The sequence below is a fragment of the Colobus angolensis genome, unplaced genomic scaffold, assembly GCF_000951035.1.
Source record: "Colobus angolensis palliatus isolate OR3802 unplaced genomic scaffold, Cang.pa_1.0 Scaffold58, whole genome shotgun sequence".
In the NCBI taxonomy this organism is placed as follows: Eukaryota; Metazoa; Chordata; class Mammalia; order Primates; family Cercopithecidae; genus Colobus; species Colobus angolensis.
This window is the reverse complement of record NW_012119376.1, coordinates 8,541,876-8,554,615: the sequence shown is the minus strand read 5'-3', so window position 1 is coordinate 8,554,615 and position 12,740 is coordinate 8,541,876. Positions and strand designations below refer to the sequence as shown.

The 12,740-nt window shown below is 39.2% G+C and overlaps 1 protein-coding gene across 1 annotated transcript in view; it reads right to left on the bottom strand.

Moving 5' to 3' along the window:
* The window catches only part of MAP3K5 (mitogen-activated protein kinase kinase kinase 5), a 242,708-nt gene that overhangs the window by 168,114 nt on the left and 61,854 nt on the right, over window positions 1–12,740 (bottom strand). The window lies entirely within an intron of this gene.

The following is a 12,740-nucleotide window of genomic DNA, read 5'->3' as shown; positions in this document are numbered from 1 at the left end:
TAAAAGACACAGAAGAAGTTTATGAAATGGGAAGACAGGTCAAAGGAGCTTCAGAAGGATTTTTTCCCCCCTCGAGGCTAAAAATGACTTAAGGACTCTTTAATACAAATAAAGAGTTTTCTTTTGGGGTCCTTAACGTTTCTGCATCAAAAATCAACACATGACAAAAGTGAGTCATTGCATCCTACCCACACAGCCCAGCTGCCTCCTGCACCCACACAGCTTCCTCCTCCCACAGGTGCCAGCCACTCAGCAGTCAATCACATTGCTTTAAAATCAAGAAGCTGCGTTATGTGGGACTTGAAGAAACCAAATAAAACACTTACTGATGAAAAACAAAGAGACATGCAAAGAAAAATACTAGCTAAGATAAAGTAATGAAAGGAGGGGATAAATTTTTCCGGAGAACTGACATGTGGAATTAGATGCTAAAATAAAATAAAAACAGAAAGAAAGTTTTCAGATTAAGAAAGAAACTAGATTTTTTCTTTTTTTTTTTTTTTTGAGATGGAGTCTCACTCTGTCTCCCAGGCTGGAGTACAGTGGCACGATCTCAGCTCACTGCAACCTCCACCTCCCGGGTTCCAAGTGATTCTCCTACCTTAGCCTCCCAAGTAGCTGGGATTACAGGTGTGCACCTGCTAATCCATCTGGCTAATTTTTGTATTTTTAGTAGAGACAGGGTTTCGCCATGTTGGCCAGGCTGGTCTTGAACTCCTGACCTCAGGTAATCTGCCCACCTCAGCCTCCCAAAGTGCTGGGATAACAAGCATGAGCCACCGTGCCCAGCCTAGATGTTTAAAATAAATGGTGCAAGAAACGTAAGGCATATTTATTACCTCTGAACATCTAAGCAGGAACAGATCCATTTCTGGATGCTATAAAGAATACTGAAAGGTGCTTACTGGTCTAATTTTAAAATACAGTAATACAGTACGGTAACTTAGAAAAAGGCTGGCTTTTTTCTATTTCAAATTCAAATAAGTGACTTGTTCTAAGACATTTCTATTCTTTCCTAAACTTACTTTTTAATTGTCATACAGCAAACTTCATTCTCTTTGTCTCTGATGTACAGTCTAATGGGTTTTGAAAACTGCATATATACCAGCATAGTCATGATACAAAATAGATCCTTCACTCCCAAAATCTCTGTCATGCTCTCCTTTTGAGGTTAGTCTTCCCCGCACCCCAAATCCCAGCCCCTGGCAACCACTGATTTATTTATTGTTCCTAAAATTTTACCTTTCCCAGATTGTCATATAAATGGAATCATACAGTATGTAGCCTTTCGGGTTTGACTTCTTTGACTTAGCAAAATGCACGTGAGATTCATCCACAGATGTCCACCCACAGGTTTGAGGACATTTGGGTTGTCTCCAGCTTGGGCAATTTTGAATAAAGTTGCTATTCATACACAAGTCTTTATGTAGACATATGCTTTCATTTGTCTTGAGTAAAGAGCTAGGAGTAGGATTACTGGCTCATAGGTAAGGGTATGTTTACCTTAATAAGAATATGCCAAGCTCTCCCAAAGTGACTGAAACATTTTGCATTCCCACCAGCAAAGCATGAGGAGCATCTCAACTGTCTAACATCTTTGTGAATGCTTGGTACCGTCAGTTTTTCTTCTAAAGCCAGTCTAATAGGTATGTAGTGGTATCTCGTTATGGTTTTAATTTGCATTTCCCTAATGACTAATGAGGTTCAGCATCTTTTCATGTGCTTATTTGCTATCTGTATATCTTATTTGGTTAAGTACTCAATGCTTTTGCCCATTTAAAAATTATTGTTGAGTTTGTTTTCTTACTGTTGAGGTTTGAATGTTCTTTATATTTTCTGAATATTGTTCCTCTGTCAGATATGTAATTTGCAGATACTGTCAGGTTATGACTTGTCTTTTCATTCTCTTAAGTGTGTCTTTACAAGAGAAGAATATTTAAATCGAATTAAGTCCAGTTCATCCACCTTTTCTTTATTGGATTGTGCTTCTGGTGTGGTATTGAAAAAAAATATTTGCGTAACCCAAGGTCACAAAAGTTTTCTTTTATGGTTTCTTCTAGAAGTTTTATAGCTTTACATTAAATTTAAGTCTATGAACCATTTAGAGTTGATTTTTGTATATGGTGTGAGGCATGGGTCAAGGTTCATATTTGTTGTAAAGGCTGTCCTTTCTCCATTGAATTGCCTCTGCATTTTCATCAAACTTTAACTGGCTATACTTTGGTGGGTTTATTTCTGGATTCTGTTTTATTTCATGAAATCTATGTGTTTATCACTTTGTCAATACAACACTGTTTTGACTGCTGGAGCTTTACGGTAGCTGCTGTAATCAGGTAGGTCAACTCTATTCTGTTTTCAAATGTGTTTTGGCTGTTGTAGTTGTTCTCTTTGCTTTCCTGTGTAAATTTGAGAATCAGCTGGCTGTTGATATCCATCAATTGATAGCTACAAAAAAATCCTGGGATTTTGATTGTAATTGTGTTGCATCTAAAAAATCACTTTAGAGAGAACTGACATCTTAACAACATTGAGTCTTTCAATCCATGAATATAGAATATCTCACCTGTAATCTCAACACTTTGGGAGGCTGAAGCAGGCGGATCACTCGAGGCCAGGAGTTCAAGACCAGCCTGGCCAACATGGTGAAACCCTGTCTCTACTAAAAATACAAAAATTAGCCAGGTGTGGTGGCACATGCCTATAATCCCAGCTACTTGGGAGGCTGAGGCACAAGCATCACTTGAACCTTAGAGGCAGAGGCTGCAGTGAGCCAAGATCACATGACTGCACTGCAGCGTGGGTGACAGAGCAACACTCTGCCTCAAAAAAAAAAAAAAAAAAAGAATATGGAATATCTCTCCACTTAGGTCGCCACTGATTTTTTTTCATTAGTATTTCATAATTTTAAACATGTAGATCCTGAACATAGTTTGCTAAATGTATACCTAAATGTTTTCTTTTTTTGGTGCTATTATAGATGGTACTGTTCTTAAAATTTTCAAATCATAATTGCTCATTGCTAGTACATAAAAATACAATAATTTTTGTAGATCGATCTTGTATCCTGAAATTTAACTGAACTCAGTTATAAGCTCCAGAAGCTTTTTCATATATATTATTTTATATGTATTATTTTACATAGACAGTCATGTAATCTGCAACTAAAAGTGATTTTATGTTTTCCTTTCCAATTTGTATGCCTTTTGTTTTTTGTTTGTTTTTGCCTTGTTATACTTGCTAGGACTTCCAGTAACACAGCACTGTTTAAACGGTAATATTTCATTACCTAACTAAAGAAAATATTCTCTGTGGCTACTTCCTGACTCTGTTGGGTACCTTCTCAAAAGTAGTAAAACAAACAGGTGAAAATTATCTTCCTTGTGAAATGATCCTAAGACATATTAAAAATACAAATGAAGATGTAATTATAATACCTTAAACAAATGCCTGATACTCCAGAATTCCTGAGCCCCATTTATAGGAGGAACAGTTTATCCATTTCATTTTATAAACATATATTCAGTACTCACTATGTGTCAGGCACTATATGCTTTTCAAATATTAACTCAATCTTCCTAATACCCCTTTGTGATGGGCAGTATTATTTCAGGACACTGAAGCAGAGAATGTACCTGTCAAAGATCAGCTAGAAAGTCTTGCCACCGGAATTCAAACCCAAGCAATTCAGCTCTACAGTCCAAGCTCTTTTAACTCTTCACTGACTCACATCCTAAACTTACAGGAGACAGAAATTCACAAGTTCAGAACACAAGTGAGATGTGAAAATAGATTTGGGGATCAAATCATACCAGTCTTATTGTGTATTTCATGAGTAAATGCACTTCATAATTATCTAATTGAGTTGTCATAATAATACTGTAAGTAAAACTGCCACATTTAGAAATTTAAGAAAGTTAGTCATTTAAAAGTATAGATAAAGACACAAAAATCTCCTACATTTTTACCTAAGGTGTAATTTGCTTCCCTGTTCCGATTGAGTTAATGTTAAATGGAGGATAACATGAGGTTTACCAGGGGTTTATTAAAGCATAATAAAATTTTTAGGGTAATAACATTAAACTATTAAGCTTAATTGCATTTTGGTCACCAAATGGCAGTGGCTGGTAGTCTGTGGGGTTTTTAAATTGAATTTTCCCTTCATAATAGGGTATCTGTTAGTTAAATATTTCACATGAGTTGCTCCTGCTTGTGAAGAGAAGAGTTGAGTTGAAGGAAGATGTTAATTGGTATTTGCTGAAATTTAACCTAAAAGTCATGTCCTGGTAGAGTCTCCTAAAGACTCCAAGTCACTTTTCTAAAGTGTGGCAAGTAGATAACATCGGGAAACTGCAAAAGTCCTGTTATACAGCTAGGATTGTTGCAATTTTCAAGAAGGACATAAGAATCATCTATCATTGTAGCCTTGAATTGGTCATGGTTTGGCAATCCCTACTATAAATGACTACTCTTTCAGCTTCATCAGCCTCCTTTTAATTTCTTGTGTGTTATTTGGTTAAGTATACCATGTAAAATGATGCAAATTTATATCAACAGTATATTCTGGCCCATAATTTCCTCATCACTAAACTCTAATAAATGTCTGCATGGTGATTCAAACATGAATCATTCTTATATTGCTAAAGCAAATTATACCTAACCTCTCCAACCCAGCCCTAATTTTCTTATTTGGTGACATTGTATTACACTGAAGTGTTTTGCTGGCTTTTTGTTGTTGTTGTTAATCCGCTAAGTGAGGCCTGGTAGGGAGGTAATCAGAGGGATATTTTTCACTTCCAGGGGTTGACCTTAAAAAGAGTTGAGAGCCACTACACTTACAAAAGGAAAGGGAAGAGAGGAAAAGGGAGAAACCTAGTGGGGAGGGAGGGCAGAAGAGAAAAAGAGAAGAGGAAGAGGGAGGAAGAGTGAAACAGAGATAGAGGAGGGTGCAAAACGAAGATGGGTGTTATAATAACTAAAGAGCCCTTACCCAGGCAATAGCTGCAAGAGCGCAGCTTTAGAGAATGTGAAGGCGGAGAAAGCACACATCCTTCGGAGGTGATCAGACCAGAAGGTCAGGACCTAGAGCCACAGCTCTCTGCCAGGAGGACACGCAGCCTCAGTAAACCACTCCACGGAGCTGAAGAGCTGGAAAGGAAACACTCCCATCTCCAGAAGAGTAATGAGCATGTAAATAACAGACAAGCTGTTCTCTGACTTTCAGAGTTTGAATCCCAGTTACGTTTCTGGATGGATGACGTCAGACAATACCTCAAACTCTCTGAGCTGTGGTTTCTTCAAGTATAAATTGGGAATAACAACATAGGTATTGACGGCACAAAACTGTTGTAAGGATTACGTGTGTGCTAGGCACAGTAAACTCACCATGAATGGTAATCACATGGAGCCAGGACAAGAAATGCCCAGAGGAGACCCTTTGAGCAAGGAATCATCAAAATGTGATTGAAGATAATGCTATTACACAATTCAACACTTCCTGATAAAGCCTTATATGAGTAATTTCTCATAGAAATGATGTTGAAGGCAAACTTTTGAAAACATAGAAATCCAACATAAAGAATTTTGACTTGATCCTATAACCAATGGATGGATCCATCCATGTCCATGGGTTTTGAGAAGATGTATGTCATCATCTAAGCTTTGCTTTGGAAAGATAAAACTAGAATTTGTAGATGGATAATAGACTACACAGACTGGGGGCTGGGAGATCGTGTGGGAGTCATCTGAGAGAGTGTGTCCCTCAGCTAACACAGACAACATGTGGGGAAACCCAACAGGCTTCAGGGACTTGGTGTTTACAGGCAAAGAAAGAATTAAAGATGATTCTGCTTTGAACATGCATAATCAAGGATAATGATTTGCCATTAACATAGTAAGGGAGGTTTTGTGGTATTTTCTGAGACAGGGTCTCACTCTGTCATCCAGGCTGGAGTGCAGTGATGCAATCATGGCTCACTGCAGGCTCCAACTCCTGGGCTGAAGCAATCCTCCTACCTTAGCCTCCTGAGTAACTAAGAGTACAGGTACACGCACCATACCTGGCTAATTTTTTTTTTTTAGAGACAAAGTCTCACTATGTTAACCAGGCTGGTCTCGAACTCCTGGGCTCAAGTGATCTACCCGCCTAGGCCTCCCAAGTGCTAGGATAACAGGCGTGGGCCACCACATCTGGTCAAACTTTCTTTTTTTTTTTTTGATAGGAGCTTGAGTTCAAATGGGAACACACTAAATTGGGGGGTGGGGTGTGAATATATTACTGATAGCAGTCCTTTTGAATCTCAGCAGAAAGATGAAAAACAGAAAGATGTAAGCAGGCCAGGCACAGTGACTCATGCCTGTAATCCCAGCACTTTGGGAGGCCGAGGCGGGTGGATCACGAGGTCAAGAGATCGAGATCATCTTGGGTAACACAATGAAACCCTGTCTCCGCTAAAAATACAAAAAATTAGCCAGGCCTGGTGGCAGATGCCTGTAGTCCCAGCTACTCGGGAGGCTGAGGCGGGAGAATGGCGTGAACCTGGGAGGCGGTGCTTGCAGTGAGCCGAGATCGCACCACTGTACTCCAGCCTGGGCGACAGTGAGACTCCAACTCAGAAAAAAAAAAAAAGAGTCACAGCAATGAGTGACCACTGAAACAGTGAATGTAGATGAGGTTGTCAACTTAGAGTACAGAAAGAAATGAGGCTTCCTGGACTCAGGAATTCCCCTTCTCGTTATATACCCAATAGAAACACAGATATGTGTTCATGTAATGAATGTTCATAGCCATAGTATTTGTAAACCATTAACAGCAGAAGAAATTAAAAAGCATGCTATCTAGAGACAATGAGTACTATACAGTAATGAGCATGAAAAATCTACAACCACATGTGACAACATGGATGAATCTCACAAATGCATTATTGAGAGGAGGAATCCAGATACAGAGGACTAGGCACCGTGTGATTCTGCAATATTAAAAGTCACAACGGCGCACACCTTGGAGAGGATGGGCCATGACTAAAGGGGGCTTAAAAGGGTCTTTTGGGGTGCTGGTAAAGTTCTACTTCTTGATTTAGGTGCTGGTTACTCCGGCATGTTTGCCTTGTGAAAATTAACTCATTTCTAATCGATTATTTTGCCCAGAATGTTAAAAGAGAATTGCATTAGCTTGCTGTGCCATTGTAACAAATTATTACAAGCTTGATGCCTTAAAACAGCAGAAATGTCTTCTTTCACAGTTCTAGAGGCCAGAAGTCCAAAACCAAAGTGTAGGCAGGGCCAGAGCCTTGCTTCCTCCAGAGGCTCTAGAAGAGAATCAGTTCCTTGCCCCTTCAAGATTCTAAGTTTTCAGCATTCCTTGGCTTGTGATGTGTATGCATGTGGTGTCAAATCGCTCTCTGCCTCTTTTATAAGGAATCTTATGATGGCATTTAGGACACACCCAGATGATCCAGGATTATCTTATCTCAAGATCCTTCACTTCACCATATCTGCAAAGACCTGTTTTCCAAATAAGGTACCATGCACACCTTCCAGAGTTTTGACATAGATATTACGGTGGCAGGGGAGATAAGGGACAAATTTTAGCTTACCACAAGGATTATAAAGAAGCTGCATGATAATGAAGGTGACTACAACAGAACAAAAGGTGCTGAATACAAGCTGAAGGAATGGAGGGAAGGGCCCCAAAGGATTCTCCAAAGACTGGCGAAGAACAAAAGGTGATTAACATTTTCCAAGGTCCATGGTAGGCACCTTTACAATCAGTAAGGAAAGCAAGAGATCAGACAATATTCTAATGCGACAAAAAGATCTAAAGGTTTTTAGTGTTAGAATGGTGTACTTGAACATTATTAGAGCATGTGGAGATTGTGTGCATTTTTGAAGTCAAGCTGAAAGAAAAAAAAGAGAAAGATTTTAAAAGGGGTGCTAATTAATGGATTATCTCCATTTCTATCTCTACATTTTCAGATTAGACAGATGGGTTGGGTTCTATGACAGAGGAGAAAAGTCAACCACGGGGGAAAAGGGATACTTTAAAGGTAAGAAGGAGGGAAGTACCAGGCGCAGTGGCTCACGTCTGTAATCCCAGCACTTTGGGAGGCTGAGGTGGGTCAGGAGGTCAGGAGTTTGAGACCAGCCTGACCAATATGGTGAAATCCCGTCTCTACTAAAAATATAAAAATTAGCCAGGCACAGTGGCGGGCACTTGTAGTCCCAGCTACTAGGGAGGCTGAGGCTGGAGAATCACTTGAACCCAGGAAGTGGAGGTTGCAGTGAGCCAAGGTCACAGCACTGTACTCCAGCCTGGGTGACAGAGTAAGTCTCTGTCTCAAACAAAACAAAACAAAACAAAACAAAACAACAAGGAGGGAATTAATGAATGGCAAAGACAAGGAAGTGATGAAGTGAAAGGAAGAACACCGATCTCCTCCTTCACTTCAGGTGGTGACTCACTGATAGATAGCCAGTGGTCAACAGAAAGGAAAGCCCTCTCCAGGCACAGCTGAAATAGGCCTGAGTGACATCATTGGAAATGTGCCTGAAAGTAGCACTACCTGAGTTTTTGCATGTCGTGACCCAAATTCGTCTTCTTTTTTACTAAAAAGAATTTATTTTAGCATTCCTTTTACTTATGATAGTAACAACGCTTACAACTACAGCAACAGAAGCAAGATGTAAGCCTCATAAGTATCAAAAACACCATTTTTTGAACTCTTATCTGCCTACAATAGAGGTAAAGGAAAATATGAAAAGAGGGAAGATCTAGACTAGAATTAAACTTCATTCTGCTTAGTGGCCACAGGCAAAAGCCTTAAATACACATTAAAATCCCAATCTTACAAATGATTGTTGTTGGTCACAAAACGGACTGGACTAACAAAAAATCCAGTTTCAAGCACATAGTACTTTTTCTTTTTTGAGACAGGGTCTTGCTCTGTTACCCAGGCTGAAGTACAGTGGCATAATCACAGCTCACTGCATCCTCGACCTCCTGGGCTCAAGCGATCCTCCCACCTCAGCCTCTCAAGTACTTAGACTACAGGTGTGCACCACTATGCTCAGTAAATTTTATTTATTTTTTGTGGAGACAGTGTCTCACTATGTTTCCCAGGCTGGTCTTGAACTCCTTGCCTCAACCAATTCTCCTTTCTTGGCCTCCTAAAGTACTGGGATTACAGGCATAAGCCACCACGCCCAGCCTCAAGCATACAGCATTTCGATGATGGTTTAGTGTTATTAAGGGAGGCCTGCAAATACTGTCACTGGGCTCAGTCTTCAAGTGAATCCCTCATATCACTTCACAAAAAAAAGTGGGTAAATCACAATTTATATCTTCTGGTGCATACCAACTACTTTAAGAAGAGACATTTTCCTGATATGAGCATAGCAATCCCCTACATAATTTTGCTTATTAGAAAAGTACAAATAGGTTCTACCCAAAAAAGTGTTACTCTCTTTCCAAGTTAAAATAGAGCCTGATTTATGCCTTAATGTTTTGTTTTGTTTTGTTTTTGTCTTTAAGTTAAAAAAAAAAAAACTTTTTTTAGAGCTGTTTTAAGTTTACAGCAAAATTGAGAGGAAGGTACAAAGATATCCCATATACCTGATGCCCTCACACACACACAGCCGCCCCAGTTGTCAACATCCCCCGTCAGAGTGGTACATTCTTTACAACTGATGAGCCTACATTGATACATCATAGTCACACAAAGTCCGTAGTTTACATTAGGGTTCACTCTTGGTGCTGTACATTCTTTGGGTTTGGAAAAATTTATCATGATATGAATCCACCACTATAGTATCATAAATAACACCCTAACAATCCTCTGCCCTAAAAATCCTCCAGGCTTTGCCTATCCATTAAAAAAATTATGTTTTAATGTCATGGTCAATGACCTTCAAAGAGTATATAAGAAATGTATAAGTCAAAATGAACCATAAGGTTTATTATATGACAGGCACATGCTATACATTAGAAATGGGTGCCAGGCACAGTGGCTCACACCTGTAATCCAGCATTTTGGGAGGCTGAGGCGGGCAGATTACCTGAGGTCAGGAGTTCAAGACCAGTCTGGCCAACATAGTGAAACCCTGTCTCTGCTAAAAATACAAAAAATTAGCCAGGCGCGGTGGCACACGCCTATAATCCCAGCTACTTGGGAGGCTGAGGCAGGAGAATTGCTTGAGCTCGGGAGACAGAGGTTACAGTGAGCCAAGATCATGCCACCACATTCCAGCCTAGCCGACAAAGTGAGACTCTGTCTCAAAAAAATAAAAAAAAAAGAAATGGGATAGGAGGCTGCTATGTTGGTAGAAATTTCTGTATCACCATGGCAAACCATTTTTCTCCTTGAAATGGTTATATTTCATAAAGGTGTGCTGGGTTTGAGTCTATATGCATAAATTTAGACCTCTATAAACTCATTTTGTATAATACATTTCAGTCCTTAAGTAATCAATCTACTTTAATCAGATACTGAAAACGCTGCTCATGAATATGTGAACAGGCTTTTGTAAAGCTTATTACAGTTTTACTGTGGTTAAGGTCTATGTCATTTGTTTTTTTGGTCTCTCATATTTAGTTTTAATTAAACCATCAAAGCTTCATTCATTTATGCTTCAGTGAAGTTCCCCAGGCACACAGAGTAGCCCTTTGTAACTTTAAGATTCTTTTGGGAGCATCCTCCCTCACAACCCAAACCAATAATCTGCCTCATTTAATTGGTACTTGTTGAAGTTACATAAGATTATAGGAGTTGATTTGTGATAATTTTTGAAGAAAATCCAACTGTTCCTCACAGATGTGGATGCTGAGTAACATACTCTTACCTAATCGTCCTATACCTTCACAACCTCTTCACATGGAAAACAGAAAGAACAGGGAGAACTTCACATTCTCTGATGATGTTCAGTAGCAAAAACGGCTGTGGTAGTTTAATTCATGTTTGAGGTTGTTCTGATTAAGAGGAGGTATTTCTCACTCTGGCTAGAGAAATAACTGTCATTTATGTGAATTATGTTTACATAAACATTAATAGTTATTAAAGCAGTATAACATAGTGATATAGCAAAACTCAGACTCTAGAAAATTCTACAGAAAAAATGACCTGAATTCCTTAACAAAAACATCACAAAGGTGAAGAAGAGATGGAAGTAGAAATTAGATATTAAAAGAGACTTAAGGGACATAGTTAACTGTAATGTGTGGACCTTGGTGGGATTCTACAAAAGCAAACTTTAAAAAATCATGGCATTTATGAGGTAATCAAAATTTTGAAAACTGACAGGATATTTGATGATATCAAGAAATGAATTATTTTAAGTATGATAAGGTACTGTGGTAGGAGTCCTTACCTTTTAGAGAAGAAAAATGTAGCATTATAGGCTGAGTGAGGTGGCTCAAGCCTGTAATTCCCAGCACTCTGTGAGGCTGAGGCAAGAGGATCGTTTGAGTTCGGGAGTTTGAGACCAGCCTGAGCAACACAGTGAGACCCCATCTCTATAAAAAATGTTAAAAATAGCTGGGTGTGGTGGTGCATGCCTACAGTCCCAGCTACTCAGGAGCTGAGGCAGGAGGATGACTTGGGCCCAGGAGTTCGAGGTTACAGTGAGCTACGATCGTGCCACTATACTTCAATCCGGGTGACAGAGCATGAACCTATCTCTAACAAAAACAAAACAAAAAAAAAGCATGGTAATTTCATCCTATGTTAAAACATAAAGAATGCTAATGTCTGGCACCACATGATGTATGAATTCTTTATCAAAAAAAGCATTATTTCACATGCCAGGGAAATACAATTGTAAGCAATATACACTATACCATTATTGCTGTAGAAAGGAAATCAGTCGTTTTTTTTTCTTTCTTTCTACTGCCATAGAAACTAAATTAAATGAAATCCAGTTGCATACTACTTATGGGCAGAAATTGTTGCTCATGCTGGTAAGCAAGCCAGTTTGGAGGGTTTTCCCCTTGCAATTATGGCTGTCATTTCTTGTGGTCTTAAATTCAATTGGATCTAAGAAGTGTGGGTGAGTGCCTGGGAGCTCCACAGTGCTCCAAGATTCTTAATGTGTCAACAAATGGAAACCTCTCACAGTCAGGATTCCACATCTCTAAAAGATGCCATACCCTTCCTTTTTTTCTACTCTGTTAAACTCACTTTCAACACGTAGTAAATAATTTCATCTAGTCAAAATGTGCAACAGTTTTTGTTCAAATTTATTTCTAATAGTATCTGTAATTCTGTTGACATGACAGATGTATACATGATTCTGCCAGTAAATAACTTCATTCCTAGCGTACGTGTTAACATTCCATTTGAGTCCAACAATCCATTTAGGGGGGTTTAGACTTCTTTCTTGAGAATGATTAGAGGAAATGAGTAGGATTAAAACTATTCATTGCTAACTGATCTTTGAACTGCTGACAGATAGGTGGCTGGACTTCGCTGACTATAATGAAATAGTCTCCTTCTTTTTTCTTTCTTTCTTTCTTTCTTTCTTTCTTCCAATTGATTAAATCCATGAGTAAAGGAGCTCGCATACTCACTAGGAAAACTAATATTGTTGTTTTAGAGACAGAGTCTCACTCTGTCACCCCGGCTGGAGTGCAAAGGTATGGTCATAGCTCACTGGGCTCAAGTGATCCTCCCACCTCAGCCTCCCAAGTAGCTGAGACTAGAGGCATGCCCCATCACTCCTGGTTAGTGTTTTACACATTTTTTGTAGAGATG